The sequence below is a fragment of the Notechis scutatus genome, chromosome 1 (genome assembly GCF_049901735.1).
Source record: "Notechis scutatus isolate UNSWTSFEM ecotype Mainland chromosome 1, rNotScu1.2, whole genome shotgun sequence".
In the NCBI taxonomy this organism is placed as follows: Eukaryota; Metazoa; Chordata; class Lepidosauria; order Squamata; family Elapidae; genus Notechis; species Notechis scutatus.
In genome coordinates, this window is record NC_142009.1 from 220,917,012 (window position 1) to 220,937,154 (window position 20,143).

Here is a 20,143-nt window from a genome sequence, read left to right on the forward strand (position 1 = left end):
CGACCTTTTTGCAGCAGATATTAAGCATATCTGTTACATGAATCGTGCCATTGTAAAAGTGACTCCAGGTTTCCCATAGACTGAGGTCATATTCATCCCCCTCTGTTGTTCCCCAGTAACAAATATCCATTGAAACAGAAAAATTTCAGAAGCTTCCCTAAAGCCAGGATTAAAAAAAAACAAAAAACAAAGCTTGCCTTCATAGTGAAGGTATTCCATACAGTTGATGCTATCACCCAAAATACTTGTCTTCTTGCCCTCCCTCATTTCACATGGGAGCAGCAACTTGAGCATGGTCTCTTTTGATATAATGAGAAAATTGAGACATTTTGAACAAGGCAGTTCCTAAGATATCCTGGTGCCTTTCTGCTTTGAGAGACCATATAGAGCAGGGGTGTCAAACTCACGTCATCATGGTAGCATCACATGACATATTGGGAACTTTTTCCCTTTGTTAAACCAACCATCAGTGTGACCAGTGTGTGATGTATTGACAGCCCTGATATAGAACTTCTAAGTGAGTAGTGAAAGCAGATCTAGTGGTAATAATCAATCCCACAACTTAATTACTTCCTTTTGCTTTAATTCTTTTAATTAACTTCATTGGATCCCCAAAAGTATACCTAACAAATGTAGACTTATTTCTCTGTCACCGCCATGTTATCCATGCAGTGAAACCTATGAACTCTGTCTGCTGGCCCTGGATAGAACAGAATAGACCACCTTAGCAGTTCTGGTATTTGCTCTGGTTTCTAATTGCCTACAATTAGAAAGGCAATTGGCCTCCTCTTCCAGGAGAGACCAATAATCCATCCCAATGCTACAGAAGCAACATGGAGCACAACTGTTCCCTCCCCATTAGCACTATGAAGCAGCCTATCTAAAAAGTGTGTGGTATCTTATCTTCCATCTCTACACTAAGTAAACAAGGTGATTTACATGACACCACAAACCCATTTGCCTGTGTTTTTAATGATTTAATCCCTCTCAACTAAAAACTCTCCATCAGCCAGAGTGCCATGGTTTGAGAAGAGATAGGTCTATCACCCAACGATTGGGCTCTACCTGTGATTCACTTCTTTCTTAACCTTAAAGTTATGTCTTCCTTATTCAAGCCACTTTTTTCCCTAACAGAAGACAATTATTATCCTGGCAGATTTCATCTATCATATATGTTTCTCTGCCTTTGCTTAAACATCTCAGATTCAGCCACTGGGTTTCAAGGGAAATGGACTTGTTTCCTGAAAGTCAAAAACCCATTGCCCCCAGAACAAACCCATAACTTATGTACAACAGTCAAATGATTGATATTGGACTCTGGATTCAGTAAACTGGAAGGCACACCCTCCCTTTCTAATTTTCTAGTTTTGTACAATTTACGGTTTTTTAGTATTCTTTTTTAAGGGATTAGGTGACTGATTCCTATGTTACACTTCTATAGAACTTGATGCACTGGCTTCATTACTCAGTATCTAAATTCTCTTTGCTCATCAGTCTCTAGAAATGGATAATCAGGGTGCTTTTCATTCTGCAATCCTCCCCTGTAGAATTCTTTCACAAACCTCTGTGCTTATTTGCTCCTGTTAGCTAGTTTTATTCATGAGCTCCCATCTGTTTCTCCTCTTTCCAAAAATCACGAACAGAGTCTGCATAAAGCTACTGGCAATTTTCTGGAAAGAGGGCAAAAAACAGTAGAGGGAAGATATGTCTACAAATCATTTCCTCTAGAGGAGGGCTGTCAAACTCACGTCATGGCGATGTCACATGATGTATCAGGACTTGCTTCCTGAAAGTCCTCCCCGTCGCTAAACCAGGCATGGGTGTGGCCAGCACATGACTCATCTAGCCCGTGGACTGGGAGTTTGACAGCCCTGCTCTAGAGGATATGTAGATAAGATGCTTTCTACCCAAAGCTTAACTTTAACTGTCTTCAACCACTTCTGTGGTTGAACTGTCTTCAACCACTTCACTGAATTATATACTATCTCATGTAACCCTCAACAATCACCAGATCTTGTCCTTCCATTTGCTTGACATTTGATAATTAGGAGATCACCTAATGTAATATGTGGCTATGGTGATACTTAGTATATGTATTTCTATATTTCCAACTTCTCTTGCCCGTACATATAAATAAATAGCATTTCTTCAGGTCATGTTCTGAATTATGGCTAATGGCAGGAGTAGAGTGAGATAAGGGCAGAAGAAAAAGGGAGAAGCCCAAAGAATTCCAAGTATTAATTAGTTATTTTTCTTTTTAAGGACCCCACATTTTTCCTCATTATTTTGACAGTTCTTTGGTCAGGTCATTTTATTTTATATGATTTCACTAACAGGAAACCATTCATTCGTGGCTCATTTAATTACGTTCTGAAAAGAGGAAGGAAAAAGAAGTAGAATTCACATTTTTATTCCAATAACTTTTCCTCCCATAAATTATTGTGCCATATTTTCTCCTTATTCAACACAGCTGTTATAAATCACCCATTTGCTCTGCTGCACATTCTTTTCTTCCCTTGATAGAAAAGTCCATTGAAAATGTACCAAATTTAGCCTCAAGCTGAATCTCTAATGAGATCAAAAGAGAAGCTCAGGACAATAAAACAGAGCTGGATTCTGAATATATGCCCACAAGGAGATACATACATGCATATAGATCTCACAAGTAGATAGATATAGACATATAGAACAAGCACACAGCTCACACACTTATATGCATATACAGACATTCTATCTTACTTCATTGGACATATAAAGTTTATCTTACAAAATGAATCTCTAGTTTCTAGCTCAGAAGTATTTCAAGTTCTCTTCTGCAGAAGTTGGTCTACTTTCTTAAGTATAGAGAGCTGTTTGTTCACATCCTGTTTTTATTATTTTTTTAAAAAAATGTCAAGGCAATGAATACACATAGCAGGCTCTGCAGTGTTCATTATACATTTGGGGGTTCACTGCAAGCATTGCAATGCAGGATTAAAACACTGGGGACAGAGTTTGCCCCTGTAATGCAGCCGCATTGAAGGAGAATTTGCAAGGGCCAAAAAGCTTGCAAGTACTTTTTTTATTCCAAACTTTGAATCCTTAAGTGACTTACCTTTCTGTACACAGATCTAACTCAATCCTCCTTTCAGCTTCTAAGGAAGGGAGAGACTTTGTACCCACCAATTTACAGATTCCATTAAACCTTATTGGGCTTACTGTCCTACTTTCTTATCTTAATTTGTTAACTACACAATGTTGCATTGTGTGCTACTAATTGGAGGCTTTCTTGCATAGGAAAGACACTGTGTGTCTTATATAATACACTGTGCATTAAATAGAAGCCCTTGGATTTTAAGTTTAATTAGACCTATTGAAATCAATAGAATGAAATTGGCATAAATCTTAAGACCTTGAATTTCATTCCCATCTCATTAAAAGGCATTATATTACTTGCTTACTGCCTTTTATGTATCATCTTGGCACTTACTAAGCTTACACAAGCAATCTAAAGGATTTCGATAGTTAATATGAAATATATCCCATCAGGAAGAATTTGATTGCTAGTGTCATCAAAAGATTAAAATTTGCCTTAGGTCTTTGTGGGTCTTAATAATAATTTACTCCATGTGAAGCAGAATGGGTTTCTTTGCAATTTCTGGGGGAAAAAAATAGATTTTAATGGAAAAGAGAACAATATTTTAATATAATTTATTGTTCTAGTTAATCAAGTTGAAATATTAGCTACAATTATATAGACATTTTTTCTGTTTTTCTATTTTTTATTTTTATTTTATCCAAAGGAAGAATATTCCCAAGTAAATTTCCACTTAAAACAAACATGCTGATAAATTGATGCATAAAGCCTTTTTCTAATTGTCCTCCATTTTTTGAATTCCAATTTAGTTCAATTAATAATTAGATTAGAAGAGCCTTGAAAGAATCCTTCCATTTATAGAAGGATATTGTTGGACCCAACAATTTATTTCAGTACACAAACACATTAATATAAGGAATAAGCAAAAAGGCTACTATTGGAGTCATAGCATTTATCCAAGACCCATTTTATTATTTGGCTTCATTTCCATTGCCATTCCAGATGAGCTCTTGGATGCAACATTTTATAACTTTTCACTATTTTATTAATGTGAAAATAAATGCAACTTCAGTTTGTATTTCTAAGATGATTTTTCAACTTGGGACTAATATTAGTTGCTGTTATTGTTGTTGTTGTTTGACTTCACATACCCCATCATGCCGCTCGCTTTCCCAGCATGACCATTGGTGTGAACAAAGATTATCCACTTCTGGCTTATGTCTTTGTCCTAAGAAATTCCATTGATTTACCATTCTCAGTATAGTTAGTAGAAGAGAGTAATGATGGCTTAGTGATGAAGACTCTCATCTCTCACTTGGAAGGTTGAGAGTTCATTCCTAATGGCAGATGTTTCTTTCCTAGGGTGTTAAGAAAAAAAAAATGCTGTGAGCTCCATGTGGTGTCAGGAAGGGTATCTGGCCAGTAAACACTCATCTCCATCCAGCTGCCCTGATGCTATCCTGAATTAAGGGATTACAAAAAAGGGTGTATAGTTAATAAAAATACTAGTTTAATAATCCTACAAATACCAGATTCTCTTTACACCATAGTTAAGTATAATGATACTAAAGTTAGGCTTGCTTACTTATACTTTTTAATCTTGTTTTCTCCTAGTCAAACTAGCCTAACTAACAATATATATTTGTATAAAATAGCATCAAAAACCTAAATATCACAACAAATTAAACAGACAGTATGATTCATAATTCCAGCAAAATATCCAGGCAACAGTCTTAAAATCAGACTTGGGAAGAAATTCTTGAGTATAAAAATAATATGCTAAAATAAAATACTGAAATACACCAAGGAAGAAGCAGACTAAATGTATAATTTAAGAGAGTCCCATAATGCCTCCTTCCGATTGATACCCATCCTTTGAAGAGAACACCTTTTACAACATGCAGGAAATGTCAGATAGGTAGGATCCCAGACATTTAGGCTTTTATATTTAAACACCTTGAATTAATCTGGAAATCTATAGGAACCCAGTGAAGCTTTGCTGGAGCTGGTGACACATGCTCCCACTGGGAAATTCCCAATAAAAACCAGGCTGGTGAATTTTGGACATCCTGCAATTTCAAATTTCTTTCAATGATATCCCCATTTAGAGAACAATACTGTAGTCTATTCAATGCTTGTTCAGAAAACAAGAGCTGTGATCCAAAATAGTTCCTCATACTCAAAACTATTGACGTCAATGGATTCAAGATGGATTATTGATAGGATTAGTGGTCCAGGAGTTAATTCAAATTCTGATTCAAGTTATCTCTCTCTATTCTTTTGTTTTTGCTGATTTCTTGTTACTTTCTTTTTGCTGAGGTTCTTGGACAATTGTTGCTAAATACTTTAAAGAGCTTTCATTACAGGCTTGTACAAGTCATAATTTATCATATGAAATCCAAAAAAGACATTGTTTGGTCACCTTTGATATTTTAACAATAAAATGACAGTTTACCAGGGAGCATCAAGAAGCAAGCAAACACAATATGGGTTTTGTTGACTCTGCTAAAGCTGTGTGGGCTCAGAGTTGTGATTTTTGGAGAGTGACATCAATGGTCCATTTTTTATTAGGAAACTTAGTGACATACTAAGGATAAAATTCAAAAGAGAAAAAGCTAAAAGAAAGAGAAATTTTCTAGAAAATCTCAGTTAATTAACAGAACATGAGAAATCAATTGTTGCATTTGGTGTGTGAATCTAGACTGAGATGCAGGATGGACCACATGGGAAGTTATCAGTTTCCCTTGAGACACCAGGCTTCATCAACATCTAGCCATTTAGAGAAAATGAACTGTACGCTTCCTGTTTAAATTCCATTACTTTTTTAGTTCCTTTCCCCAATTTTGTGACTTATCATCAAAATAAAACTGCAACATTTATTATAAACCAGAACAGGATCACAAGGGCTGAGTAACTTCTATCTTTTTTTGTTCGTTGGGAAGAAAATGTTGACACAGGATGATTTCAAACTTTTGCTAATTTAATTTTTATTAAATAATGTAGTAAAGCAGAAAACTAAATCAAAGAGGAAACTTCAAGAAAAAAGAGCACGTTAGAGAATTGCTGTAAGTTGTATATTAGCTGTTGGATCTTTTGAACTGTTCTAATTCTAAAAGGAAAAGAAAGCAAGGATATATATTTTGGATTGCTGTTTCACCACGTTAGTTGGATAAAGGGCTATGTCATGAAGTAACATGCTTAGATTGTGATCCTATGAATTCTTACATGATAATGAATCCTAATGGTACCATTTATGGTATCATTCTGGTGCCTCTCTGGAAGAAAATACTGTCATTTTTTATTTAAATTAAACACATATTTTAGAACATGAAATGAAATAGAACACTGGATGCAGATGACACCTACCTTACTCCAACCACAACAATAGAAGGCTATTTTGTGGCAACTGTTGGGAACCATGCAACTGTATAAAGAAGAAAGCATAACATGGGAGCCAATATTTCCTTGCACATACACATGTGCACACAAAATGCATTTGGAATAATATTGTTGTGGCAAGAATTAGAAACTGATGCCTGCGTTATTTTTTAAGAAAATAAAAGATGCTATCACTTTATTTTATTGAAGGAATTAGTTGAAATGCTCTTGGCAATGATTTTTCCCCCTGGAGATACCCCAGGTCTACAATGACAAATTAATATCCATCAATGTGTTGCCAATCTTCACATGTTTCTCTCTTTCTCCATCTAAAGTAATTCTTATTGCTATGTGTACTGAGAGTAGAATATTTTTTGTGAATTTTTCTTTTTGTGATTCTTTCTTTTTTAATACTGATCTTTCTGGATTGCAGTCTGGGAAGACAACATGAACATTCTTCTCTGTTGATCTTACTAGATAAGACCCCAAAATTGTAATGCCTTCTTCTCCTTTTCCTCCTTCTGCTTTTTTGTTGTTGTTGTTGTTTAGACAGGTGAGCATACTTAGGGAAACAGTAAACAGGAAGCTTTAAAAAATAAGTGTGGAAATAGGCTTGTTCATTGTCCTTTAGCATTATAATACTTAAAATTCAAGTTGTTGATACATATGAATTCACTCATATTTTTTCCGGGGGCAGGGGACACTAAGAATTGTAGGCTTTTGGTATAGCAGGTTCTTTGTAATTTTTGAAAAAAAAACTAAATGTGTGTTTTTGATTGAAATATTTCAGGAATCCAAATCCATCCATCTTTACTAAAAAAAAAAAAAAAAGAATGTTTATTACAGCTTCTAAAGTTATGCATAATTTACAATTATCATAATTTGTGTTGGTCTTGGCCACTGTGGTTAGCAAACAGAAGTTATGGCTTAGCATGCTATAAGAACCCAGTAAAGTGGAGCTTAGCAAATAGATCCTGATTAAGGAATTTGTAGCTTCCCAGTTTAGTTATAGCTTTGGTGTTCCTTGGTAATCTCAATTCTAATCAGACTCAACCCTGGTTAACTGTCAAGCCCAAAACAAGATCATTTAAAGCATTGCTACCTATTAAGATTTTCTTCTTTGGGTTTCCTGATCAGTGCATAGATATCCCTATAGTGTTTAGGCTAATGGAGTAGTTTGCCAATTATTTTTGTCAATTGATTGATCAATTAGCATATTCTGTGGTGGTTTCCCATTCACATATTGACCAGACTCAACCATATTAGTTTCTAAGACAAAAGCAGCATGATGTTGTTATCTGCTGAAATGCAACAAAGTTTAAGATCATGCCGGCTAAGAAATTCCAGGAGTTAAAATACACATAGCTGTTAGGGTTGCAAAATACTGGTTGGATTTTGGAGACATACAATCAGTAACATTTGCCATTGTCACTTGTGGGTTAGACCTTTCATCAACATGTATTACTTTGCTACATGGGTGGCTACAGTAGGTAACACAGTTAATCCAACCACTGACAAACCAGAATACCATGCAATGGACACAGAGGCCAAACAACTGCAACATATAGGCTCCATTTCATAAGAGCATAAAGAATTCTTTAGAACAAAAGAGTGATCCATGGGCCCCAGGTGGTCCTGGTACTCCTTCTGTGGCCCTGAAAGCATCCTGAGAAAAGGACGGGGGGGAGTTAAAGGGCAACATGGTGCTTTAAGTTTTGCAGAGACTTAAAGCATCTATTTTGTGCCTTGATCTCCCTGAAACCCTAACTCTCTCCAAAACGGGTTGGACATTTTTTATCTCATTTATTCTGATGACTTCATGAATCTTTAACCATACCTCCTGAGGTCTTTGGGGGTGGGGGGTAGGAATAAATAACTCAATAAATGTTTTACTCCCATTGCCAAGAAAATTGCTTGCCTTGCCTTGATAGCTTAGTAAGAAATAACGGAGGGAAGTCTGTAACACCAAACTATGAATAGAATGGAAGGTTGTTTTCTTGTAGTGTGTGTTTATACTTTACTTACAGTTTGAATGATATAATTAGATAACATCTGGGCCATCATTAGATGCCAATTCTAGTGTTTAAATCTACTGATACCATGAAACCTTATACTGTTATTTGTGTAACGTTCAGATAAATGGAGCTGAAGCCAGTTGTGTGGTTTGACAACTATCATACATTAATTAATTTAGATATATATTTTCAGTCCCAATTTATTTTATGCTGAAAAATAGAGGGATGAATATATATTTGGCAGGCACTGCTATTATTGGAATGGAACAATGTGATGTTCAAATTTAACTGTTTGGCTCAGTTTTATTTATGCTTTGTTTTTAATTGATCTGTCTACTTATAACAAGACCTAATTTTTCTTTAGTAAAGATAAAATGTTCCATGATTTGAATCGAAATTCATGCTTGTTCCTAAAACTGATATATTGCTGACATGCCTAAAACACATTGAAAATCTGCCATATTATGATACATTGCTAGCTTCCGCTGTACTGAACATCCCAAGAGTGTCTTCTTCATCTGTACTGCTTCTCATCTCATTTCATTCTACAATTGATATCAAACTCCAAATGCAGCCTCAAATTTTGAAAAAAAAAGTGTTTCTAAAAATCTTATGTCTGCCAGTAAGCAATAGGTGTAATCTAGGTCACTAGCCCTCATGTTGGGCATTCTAAGAACTTAGGGGGAAATGTTCTACCATCTCTTCTTTTTTATATTTTCCTCTATCAGTCATGTTGCCCAAGAAATGAAGTTGCCAATTTGTCATTTTGCCCAACTGTAGCAGGTAGTTGGCACATTGGACAGGAGGCACAGAAAAACACATGAAACAATAAATATATCTCTTGCTCTCTCTGTTTCCCTGAATGTCCCTATCCATGCTAAAAAGCACATTGAAAATCAGCTTAATACACACCATGGTCTTTTTATTCCAGTAAAAACCCAAAACCAGGGTTCAACTGATCCTTCCTCTAGAATTTGCTTTTGAAGATAGTATCCCCTAGGATGTAGACTCAGTTCCAAGTCAGTTTTGTAGACCATGTATCATGTCTTAATACATTGTATGGGGATTAAAACCAACAAATAAACAAAAATAGCCTTAGCTTTTCTTTTTGTTTTCTATGGTTATTGTTGTATAAAAGACCTAAACTGTAAATAATGTATATTTAATAAAAAAGAGCCTTTTGTATGATTTTGTGTGGAATACCAGCACCATGTGCTATAATTCTTTCCAATATAGAAACAGACTGTGGGGGTGTTGGGAGAATGATAATCCTGAAAAATGATTGTATTCTGTTCTTGTGGGTGATTAATTCCTACTGCCCTGGCAGTGTTGTAAACAGTAATAAAATGTGAAGCTCCCACAACTCAGATTTATTGATTTCAAACACTGCTAAAAGTGCTATCAGAAGTCATTTGATCACAGCATCATAGGCTCCCATAACTAAACATGGTTTGCTGTACCTGCCTTTGAAATACACAAGGATACCATAATCTGCTGAACAATGATCAATAGAGATCTAAAGCTAGAGATCCAGTTGGTATCGGTTCGCAAGACATTCAGAATCCACAGGAAACTCTGCTCCTAGGTCCATAACACCAATTTTTTAGGGGGCTCTCTTGTCACACAGAATGGGGGAGGAGGTCAAGATAAGTTGTGTGATGGTCCAGAAAATCTTGTTTGTCTCATTTTCCCTAACCTGTTGTTGGATTGGAACTGAAAATTCTTCAGAGCAGGTAAGGTCAGGAAACAGATACCACAAGGATTGCTGGAACATTATTGTTATTAGATAGAATAACAAAAGCCTGAAAGCCTGAGCAATTTTTCCTCAGTTGCCTTATCCTGAGTTTTGTCCTCCTCTTGCACTAAAGAAAATGGAAATTATCTTGAATTTCTTTCTCAACTACTCTTCTTTCTCAAGGCTAAGAGGGTGTTCACTTCATCATTCTTTCATTCCTTCTTCAAGGTTAGTTCTGTGCTTTTCTGCAGGAACCAGGTTAATTGAGAGAGAATCGAACAGGCAGCCATCAGGCATCCCACCCTGTCTTATCTTTACTATATGTCTGTATTCTGTGACATAATTTGAATTCTTTCTACCTCCTCTCTCAGGAGTTTCTGCTCCTACAGCAAATTCTTTTTCCCTCTACAGGGTCTCTTTCACTTGGGTGAGAAATGAACAAAGAAATACAGACTCTCAACCACTTTGGTGTCACTTATTATGAACACAATGCTGAGGTGCCTAGAATTGCCAGTGCCCTGTTTAACAGGCATGGCAAAAGAGATACAATGCACAGAGAACAAAAACAAATGACAAAATCCCCCAACAAAACCTGCCAGCAGTATCTATGATGCAGCGTGGAAGTTTTGGATTACAGAGAAATTCTACTTTCACCTGGATATTTGCACACAGCATCATGATGTATTAATGGTACCAGTACTGGTTCCTGACATTATCCCTCAGTCTCTTTGACACTGTCTCGCATCACAGCAAATTAAAATCAGTGAAGATGAGGACAGGTGACAAGCTGCCTAGAAAATAGCCAGCACATGTGCTGCTGTTGTCCTGCCTCTGTGAGTCCTCTCCCCAACCAGCACAGCAATATTGGCTACAAGAGAGAGGGAGGGAGGGAGAGAGAGAGAGAGAGAGAGAGAGAGAGAGAGAGAGAGAGAGAGAGAGACACACATGAAAACATTTGCTTGTGTGTGGAAATAAAGCAGCCTGAAGTAGCCAGGAAAAAAATAACTCTCTAGAAGAACTCACAAGGAGTAGGAGAAGCAGGTGTCACAAGGAGTAGGAGTTGGAGTGGCAGTAGTAGCAGTGGAGTAGTGGTGAATAATGACTAACAATTATGAATGCTTGTTTCTATGTGTTGTCTAGGGACCTGTATAGTTTTTGGCTCTTTTGTATTTGGAGCTCACTAAATTGGATATGGTTAAAACAACCCATGGCATACTGAGTTTATTATCAGGATCCAGAAACTCCCACAAGGCTCCACAATAACATGCCGGACAATAATAAAATATTGCTAGGAAAGCTTCATATAAATAACTCATCACTGACATAACACATTTGCAATCCTTAACAGCCCAGATTTGTTTCTTTTGTACCCAAATGCTGACTTCTAGCATCAGTTCTTGGGTTGCTTCTGAGGCTGTTAGTTTATTGCAAAGGGACTTCTATTTTATGTATTGTAGGTGAAGATTATCAGTTTGAGAAATAAATGTAGATGACTTACAGATTTGAAGAGCATCAATTTATAATTTCCTACATTCAGACGCTATCTCAACTGAATATTTTTTGTGGTGAAACTGATGTGATCAATCAGTTTATGTAGTGCTTCCCATTGTTATTATACTTCAGACAAGAGAAGACATCTCAAAACATTGTGACTATCAGACTGTTCATTAAATGATTTGACAATTAAATTGGCCTTGTGCATGCATGAAGTAACTTTGATTTCAGCCTTAAGAAACAGTTGCAATAATTCCTTTTGGCAAGCTGTTCCATTACCCAACTGTTCCTACTAATTCTTTTGCCCATTGTATTAAAGCCCTCAATCTGTGCAGCTGCTGTTTAAATCCATTGCCAATGAGAAGATGTATATGTCATAATCTATGAAGCTCTTTTCTAGTTGCCTAATTCTAAAAATGAATCCCCAGGACAAAAGATGGGTTTAGGAAAGTGATTTTCAGCATTTCCCCTGAGGGAAATAGCTCACATTTGGATGAAGAGAGAAGCTCTACTGTAATGTATATTCAGCAGAAATAAGAACAGAGGAGCAGAAAGCACATTCTTAACCGTGCATAGATCACAATCCCAAGTGTGGCTATTCCAAAGCAAATCCCCCTAGGTTTCAGAGGTCCACATTTAAAGGATTTTGGCAGAGGAAAAGTGGAAAGGCAGGTTGCAATCCTATGTGATTTCTAGATTGACACAACAAGCCATGGTCCAGTTTATTGAGTAATATACAGTAACAGAATTCATATGTACCAAGAAAGCTTAAAACTTTACAAACCACCATGGCCGGGTCTCCAGATTGTGCTAAGACAAAAATTCACCAACCACATGGTGGCTTAACTTATTGTGTGAGGTTTTTTTCTTTTTAAAAAAGAAATGGCTCTCTGAAGCTCTAAAGCAATGGCTTCTTTCACAGGGCAGTTAATTTCACAGTAGGACACCTGGAACAGAGCAAATGGAATGGAGAAGGAGCCAGCATGCAAGCAATGCAGAGTCTGCAGCTTATTAAATAAACACCCATCAATGGAAAACCTTTCTGAATTTTGAGAATAGAGAGCTGTAATAGAGGCCAATCTGAGAAGTCTTGCTTCTGGGTCTTTCAGAAATCTCACCTTTATGTTTTGTTTTGCTTCTCAAAAATTGCAACAGCAAACCAATTAACGGCCTACATTTCAGCTACCTTTGGGTGCCAATTGGAACAAATTCCCATTCAGAACTCCAGTGGGAGGCTTGAGGCGGACAACTGAAAACATGCACACCTTGTTTAAACCTGATTTAAAAAGAAAACTAATTCCAGTTTTGCTAGAATCATTTGATTTTTTTTGTTGAAAGTTTGCTATTATACACGCGCTTCATACAAAAGCAGTTCAGTGGTGACTGAGATGGAGTTCCTATTGGATGAGTGCCTTTGTCCAATTTACAAGCCACTGAGGAGCATTTAAATTAGAAAACACCTATTCCACAATTATTAATCTTAATAGTTTTCACTGCTTTTTAGAAACAGGAGAAAAGTTGAATGGAGAGCTGGTTTGGAGGATCTTGTTCACCACTCACTTTTTCACAGAGCTCTGGATGTTCTCAGAATTTGGTCCTGCGGATAAAAGATTAGAATTAAGGTGGAATCTGCACAAGAGAGGAGAAGCCATCAGGATTTGATAGGTGGAGGAGAGTATTTGGTAGGCAAGTTGCCTCTATCCCTTTGTTGACAATGTTTTGCATTCAAAAACTAAGGATGGGTCTGGTGTTTTGTTGAAGAAAGGAAACAGATGAGCCAGTGCTAAAAACTGTACTTGCTTGGGAGGAGGGTACTCAATGTCAATATACATTCAACATACAGATTTTTCTGCCTCACTTTCTTAGTCACTCAGGGTCTTCATGCTTCAATCCCCACCTGGCACCACCTTTTTACTTCTTGATTTGATTCCAGAAGATTAGTTTTGGCCACCTTCAATTCCTCCTTTTTTTTTCTTTCAGCTTGGCAGGTCCATTAGATTCTGGATGTTTCCAAGTGAAGGAACTAGACCTGTTCCAATATTTGTTCTTGTTCTCAAGATGTAGCAGCTTGTATACGCCAATGAGCCAATTACAGCACAGAAGTGATCAGCTTGAGCCCTCCTAGTAAAGAAAGAAAAAGAAACCCACCCCCAAAGAAAGTCCCAAACCTCTTCTCACCTACAGTTTCATATATGATATATAAGTTTCAGAGTTTTGCATTCAAAGACTAAGGATGGGTCTGGTGTACGGAAGGAGAAGAATTTTATTGTTTTCCTTTCCTGACCAAAATTAGCACTTGTAGAGTACAGGGAGAGGGTTCTTTTGAAATAAAAGGAAAAATAGATCCTATTGATTTCTTAGGGGAGGATTCCTCACCCCAACGTATTGATAGATATGGGGAGGGAGGTGGGAAAGGTAATTTAAGATGGAAGAAAGTACTGTGGAGTTTCACAGCTGTTCCCATTTATCTCATGGTCCCATATAGATTTAGACTCTATGCTCTAGCTATATCCTCTTGTTTCCTCAGAGTCTAAGCTCAGGCATCTGTTCAGGCTTAATGAATATTATCCTGGAGAAGGCAGAATGAGGCAAACACAATTGATCCACTTTTCTTGCCATCCTCCTGCCTCTGCATGTTTTGGGTAAAAGGTGAGCCATTGGCATCCATCAGGTCATCCAGCACAAAAAACATACTGAAATAATGAGGCCTTTAGCTATTATTTCTGCCTGATTCAGAAGTCTCATTGCAGGAAGGCTGGGCAAAAGAGGATGACTAACAACAGAAGAGAAAAAGTGCTCTCATACTGTAATTTCCATATCAAGTCAACCTGTGTTATCAACTTCTATCATCCCCAGCCTACATGATGGATAGATGTGATGAAAATCCGTGTCAAAGGCATTTGGAAGCCATCAGGTTGAGGAATGTTTGATTGGTAATGTACTAGTTACTTGATCATCAGCAGAACATCAATGACATTTAATCGCACTGAATCCTGATATTTGTGGTTCTCATTTTGTATAAATTACCAGTAACAGTCAGAAATGTGACTTATCCAGGAATGAGTGAAAGACCATACTTTTATTGATGTTAAGAAAACCAAGCTAATTTTGGAAGAAATTAAAAGTTTCCCTAAATCTCAAATTATGTTTTTTTTAAACTATTAACTGGAAGTGACAATCGTTCCCTTCTCCCATCCATAATAATCAAATCCCCAAAGTGTTAATTAGCTGCTGCATTTTTCTCAACCAAATAATAAAAGTGTGGTAGGTTACCATGCCAATGAGGCTGTTTACTCTGGAAGAAGTCTCACTTGCTATTAAAACTGCTGTCTCAAGGGACCCAGATCTAAACCTAGTTTCTGTTAACCAATTCATTTTCAGGGAATCTCAGAATAACAAAGTCTCTGCTCCCACAAAGGACTCCTGATGTAGGGTTTGCATCTGCAGCAATCCTGAATTGTTTTATTTATTTGAAAAGCCAAGAGCTTATTAAAGGAAACCCTCAAAAGGGCAATGGAAGTCTTTCTTCTACAACTCAGGCTTAAAGCATCCCAGTATCCCTATCATTTAGCTGCAGTGGAGCTTTTCAGAGATTGAGCAAAACCATCTTAGAAGAGAACTTTGTGGCAAAAATGGGATATTTGCAAAGGAGAAAAGAATATGTAAAATCTATATTAGTAAACAGATTTGTAGAAAAATAATGGGTGAAACTTATCTTCATGAAACTTATAGATACATTCCAGTAAACATTGGAGATGTTAGTCAGCTTTTTGTCCAAATTGAATTGATATTAAATTGATGGGTAATCAATAATACTGTTATTTCTTTCCATGGTTAATATTCCTTTTTTCTGGTTCCTGACCCTGTCATACTCAAGAGAAAAATTCTTCATGGAATAAAATTCTAATATGTCCTGAATCATGTCTATAGAAAACGGAGAGGAAATCAATAGTGGGATATAAAATGGGAAGAAAGGTTAAGTTGGCAGTTTCCATCAGTGTATTTGTTTCATTCATTTTTTATTTCATATAAAACTTGATTAATGGCATGTGTAAAATGAGTGACCTCTGGATTAACTGATAATTTAATTATCTCTTGAAGAATACCAAGAATGGAATGGAAGATCCAGAAGTTGGTACTTCTTATTTATTTTCCTTTTTCTACTTGTTTTTCAAATGTTGTTCAGTGGTTTCCTATCAACTGTTTTGCTTCACAATTCAGTTAACATCCAAATTACAATTTGTCTGTGTATTTATATTATTAACTTGTTTACTTTGACTTAATTACTTGCTGTTACTATTTCCTCCTGGCTCTAGAGATAGCAAACTGATTGCTTCTCTAGTACTTTCCTTAAAACTTTTTCCCATCCCTAATTTCACCCAGGAGGGCATTAAACATACAGGTACATGCATGCACGTAAATAATAACTTTTCCCCGAGCAGCTCACTTATTCAGCCTGATATTGTGGCAGATGTTCATCACAGATTTATTTGAGCAACAATCTGTTTTAAGAAAAAGCAAGCAGAAGGAATGAAAAGTGAATTGGCTTTGCACAAATTATACCTACCAGATAACTGTCTTGGACAACCTCTGGCAGGAGGAGCTGCCTATCTTCAATGATGGATAATGACCAAAATAGCCTTTGACCTACAGATGTGGTTGATGGCCAATCTCTATTTTGAATTTCTTTAGATCTTTAGATCTTCTTTCTTTAGATCTTTAGATGTCGAAAGTTTTCAACAAAAATGTGGTGTGGCCATTACTGCCATTTCTTCCCAAATTGTAGCCTAGGAGTGGAAAGTAAATTGAGTCCAAAAATAAAATTTCATACATCCATATACTTAAAGGATTAGATGTCATTAAGTGGTGATAAGAATTAAGAAGCTTTTGTCAGGAGATTTACACTCAGCAAGAAAACCAACCCAGACCAAAGCAAAGCAACAAAGGGTCTAATTTTACTTGTTCTCTGGCTTACTGTGGATTGACAGACAACAAACAGGACAACCCTCCTGCCAGCATTTAAATTAAGTAGGGCAAATTGCAATACTTGTAGGTGTGATAAAGCAAAAAATTTTCCCCACATACAAATTTTGCATTGGTTTTGCCTTGGTTCATTTTTTGCAGTGAACCAAAACCAATTGTTTTGGGTTCAGTTTTTCCCCCTCAACCATTTCTTGCTACATGCAAAGATAGGACCCAAACATACATTTACTGTAGTGGTAAGCATAGAGGTGCGTGGGGGAAAAAACCCCATCCATCTCTATGCTTACTGCTGCAGTAAATATATGTCTGGGTCCTATGTTTCAGACAAGAGTTGCAGATTACAATGGATCTCCTGCAATTTATCAGTCATGGGAGGTGGAAAGAGATGAAATATTTGTCCTGCTATTGATAGAAATGGCTTTAATTGGGTGGTGGATTACTATGTTCCCTGGGTTTTCTATTCTCATATTTTGTATTGTATTTTGTTCCATTTACTGATTATTTTAATAAAAGTTACATTAAACCTAAACGTAAAGCTTTTTATTCAAACTTTAATAAAAGTTCAGGAACTGTATGCTACTCAGAGTCAGTCACAATTAGAGACCTATAAGCCCTGAATTAATATTGGAGACTGTTTAAAAATCTTATCTTCTCCCTGAATTCAAGCTTTTTTTTTTTTTTGGACGGTGGGGAGTGAATATTTAGGCTTCTGAATCCCATCTATAACTTCATGAAATATAAAGGCAAGTGAAATATCAATGTAGCAACACATGCATGCTGCAGACTTAAGGGGTTCAACTACTTTCAAATATTCTTTCTTCTGGGGAACCTAATAAAGCACTTCCTGATAAAGTCCAGGAAACTACAATACATAACCAAGAGTGACATTTGAATCATTTGATCCAAACACCCTGACCCTCTGCAGAATTTGCGACTCAAGCTATAGACAATCTTCAGTGGTATCTCTGCAGAAGCATCTTGTCTCCCACAACTTTGTGTGTGGCTGAACACCAGGATGTGAATTAAGGACCACTTAATTTAATAAGGTTCTGCTGCCCAGATAAGCAGATATAACAACAGAGAACTCTGATTCCTGGACAGATTCAAAGTAGAATGAATAAACAAAACCCCATTGTTTTCTGTCTTTCTTTTTCTAATCTATTAAAACACACATATAGCACAGAAAGGGAATCGATCTGTGTCAGAGAAAAGAGACCTAGGACAAAAAAAGTGTTCCAGTAATTTTAAGAAAATGCTCAGCAAAAGGAACAAATTGATGCAAGACATTAGTTGGAGGTTCTGGCACATTTCCTGTTACTACCCACAGGCAAATCCAATTTAGCAAAGAGCTTTTTAAAGCCAGTAATATGGAGGATTTTCTCTATTCCAATGTATTAGCAATCACAAAAATAACTCCTTAATGCTGTAAGTGTGCTCATTTTGCTGCCCTTCTCAGCAGCGGTCAGTAAGATGCATATTAGAGCAATGAAAACAGGCTAATTTCCTCTCTCTTTGCCGTGGTTAATCTGGGCACCCTGAGAATTAAATGAGCTGAGTGAGATAGCATTGGTTGCCATATTGCCACCGAGAGCTCTGCGGATGCCTTTTGAGAGGCATTGTTGAGGTATTCCCCATAAGGAGAATGATTGCACTCAGGGAAACATAGTGAGAGTGGTGAGGAATAACACACAACCAGCATACAGATACACTGAATAGTAAAATGTAGGTTTTACTTCCTGTAAATGGGTAAACAAAGTCCAACAAACAGTCCAAATCATACATGGTTAAAGCAGGTAGTATTCAATACAATCAGTCCAGGGATAATCCAAAAATGAAGTCCAGTATCATAAACAAAGTTCAGTAAACGGAGTTTGCTAACAGTTTGCAAAACTCAGCAATTCAAGCAGAACAACATCAGGCAAAAGGCAATAGGGAAATGTAAGAAGAGCAAACCAGGTTTTTGGCTCCATCTTATGGCCACTGGAGGAACCTCAGCCAATCACAATTACAACACTCTCTTAAAGATACAACAGAATTAAATAACTATCCTGGTTTGTATATTGCCATACCAACTGTTAGGTGACTATCATTCCTAACATTCTCCCCTTTGGGTAGGACAATATATAAAACCTTACAGTTTAAGTCCATATTCCTCACAGCAAGCCTTATGTTTTACAGTGCCTTGGGCTTTTGTAAAATGATCTGCAATGTTATTCTCTGACATACAGTACTCCAGTATAATCATTTTACTTTGAACACATTGTCTCACATTCAGATATCGTAGATCAGTGTGTTTTGACCTTGTCTTTACAGCAAGATTGGAAGCCATCTGAATTGCTGATTGGTTGTCTTCATATACAACTATAGGTTCATTTACATTAATTCCCATGTCTATCATTAGTTGTTTATAACATATTAAGTCTGTACATAATAGAGACAAACATGAGAATTCAGCCTCCATTGTTGATAAGCTTAGATGTTTTTGTTGAATAGACTGCCATTCAATTAACACCTTTCCTAATAACACTACAGTACCTGACGTTGATTTACATGTAGGTACGTCTATAGCAAAACTTGTATCCGCATATGCAGTTAAACTTAGTTCATCCTTAGGCTCCAAATATAATGCATAACGCATCATTTGTTTAAGATATCTCAACACACGCTTAGCAGCTTGCCAGTGCCTTTTAGTAGGCTCAGCATTAAACCTGGCTAATTGGTTGATGCAATATGCTATGTCTGACCTAGACCAATTACTAAGATAGGATAAGCTACCAATCAATGATTTATAAATGTCTTTATCAAAAACAGGACTTTGCACATCACTGTGGCTAAACTCCTGGCTCATTGGTGTTTTAGCTGGCTTACAAAGTTCCATTTTAAAGTTTTTCAGTAACTGTTTAATTTTATCTGCCTGTGAGATTTTGTAGCCTCCCCTAGTTTTATCTATTTTTAAACCAAGATACTGTTTAATCTCACCTAAATGTTTTATTTTAAATTTCTTCTCTAACATTGAAATAATCTCAGTAGCTTCTTTCTCAGTCTTAGTGATTAATGCCATGTCATCAGTGAACAATAGCAACAATGAAATTACACCATCACTTTCCTTTTTGAATAAACATGGATCAGCCATGCCAGCTACAAAACCTATCTTTGTTAATTCCTTCACTATACATTGGTTCCATTCATAGCCCGAGTGCTTCAAGCCATATAGACTCTTTTAATCTCCAGCAATCAGTTTTGTTATCAGTTTTTATCCCCAAAGGCTTCTTTAAATATATAGTATGTTGCAACAGTGCATGAAGATATGCCATCTCCACATCTAAATGGTTTATTGTGTATTTATTTTTAGCTGCCCACACTAATGCTGCTCATAATGTGGTAGCCTTCAGACTAGGTGCAAACACCTCATTGTAGTCATTGGCTGAATGATGGAACCCTTGTGCTACTAACCTGGCTTTA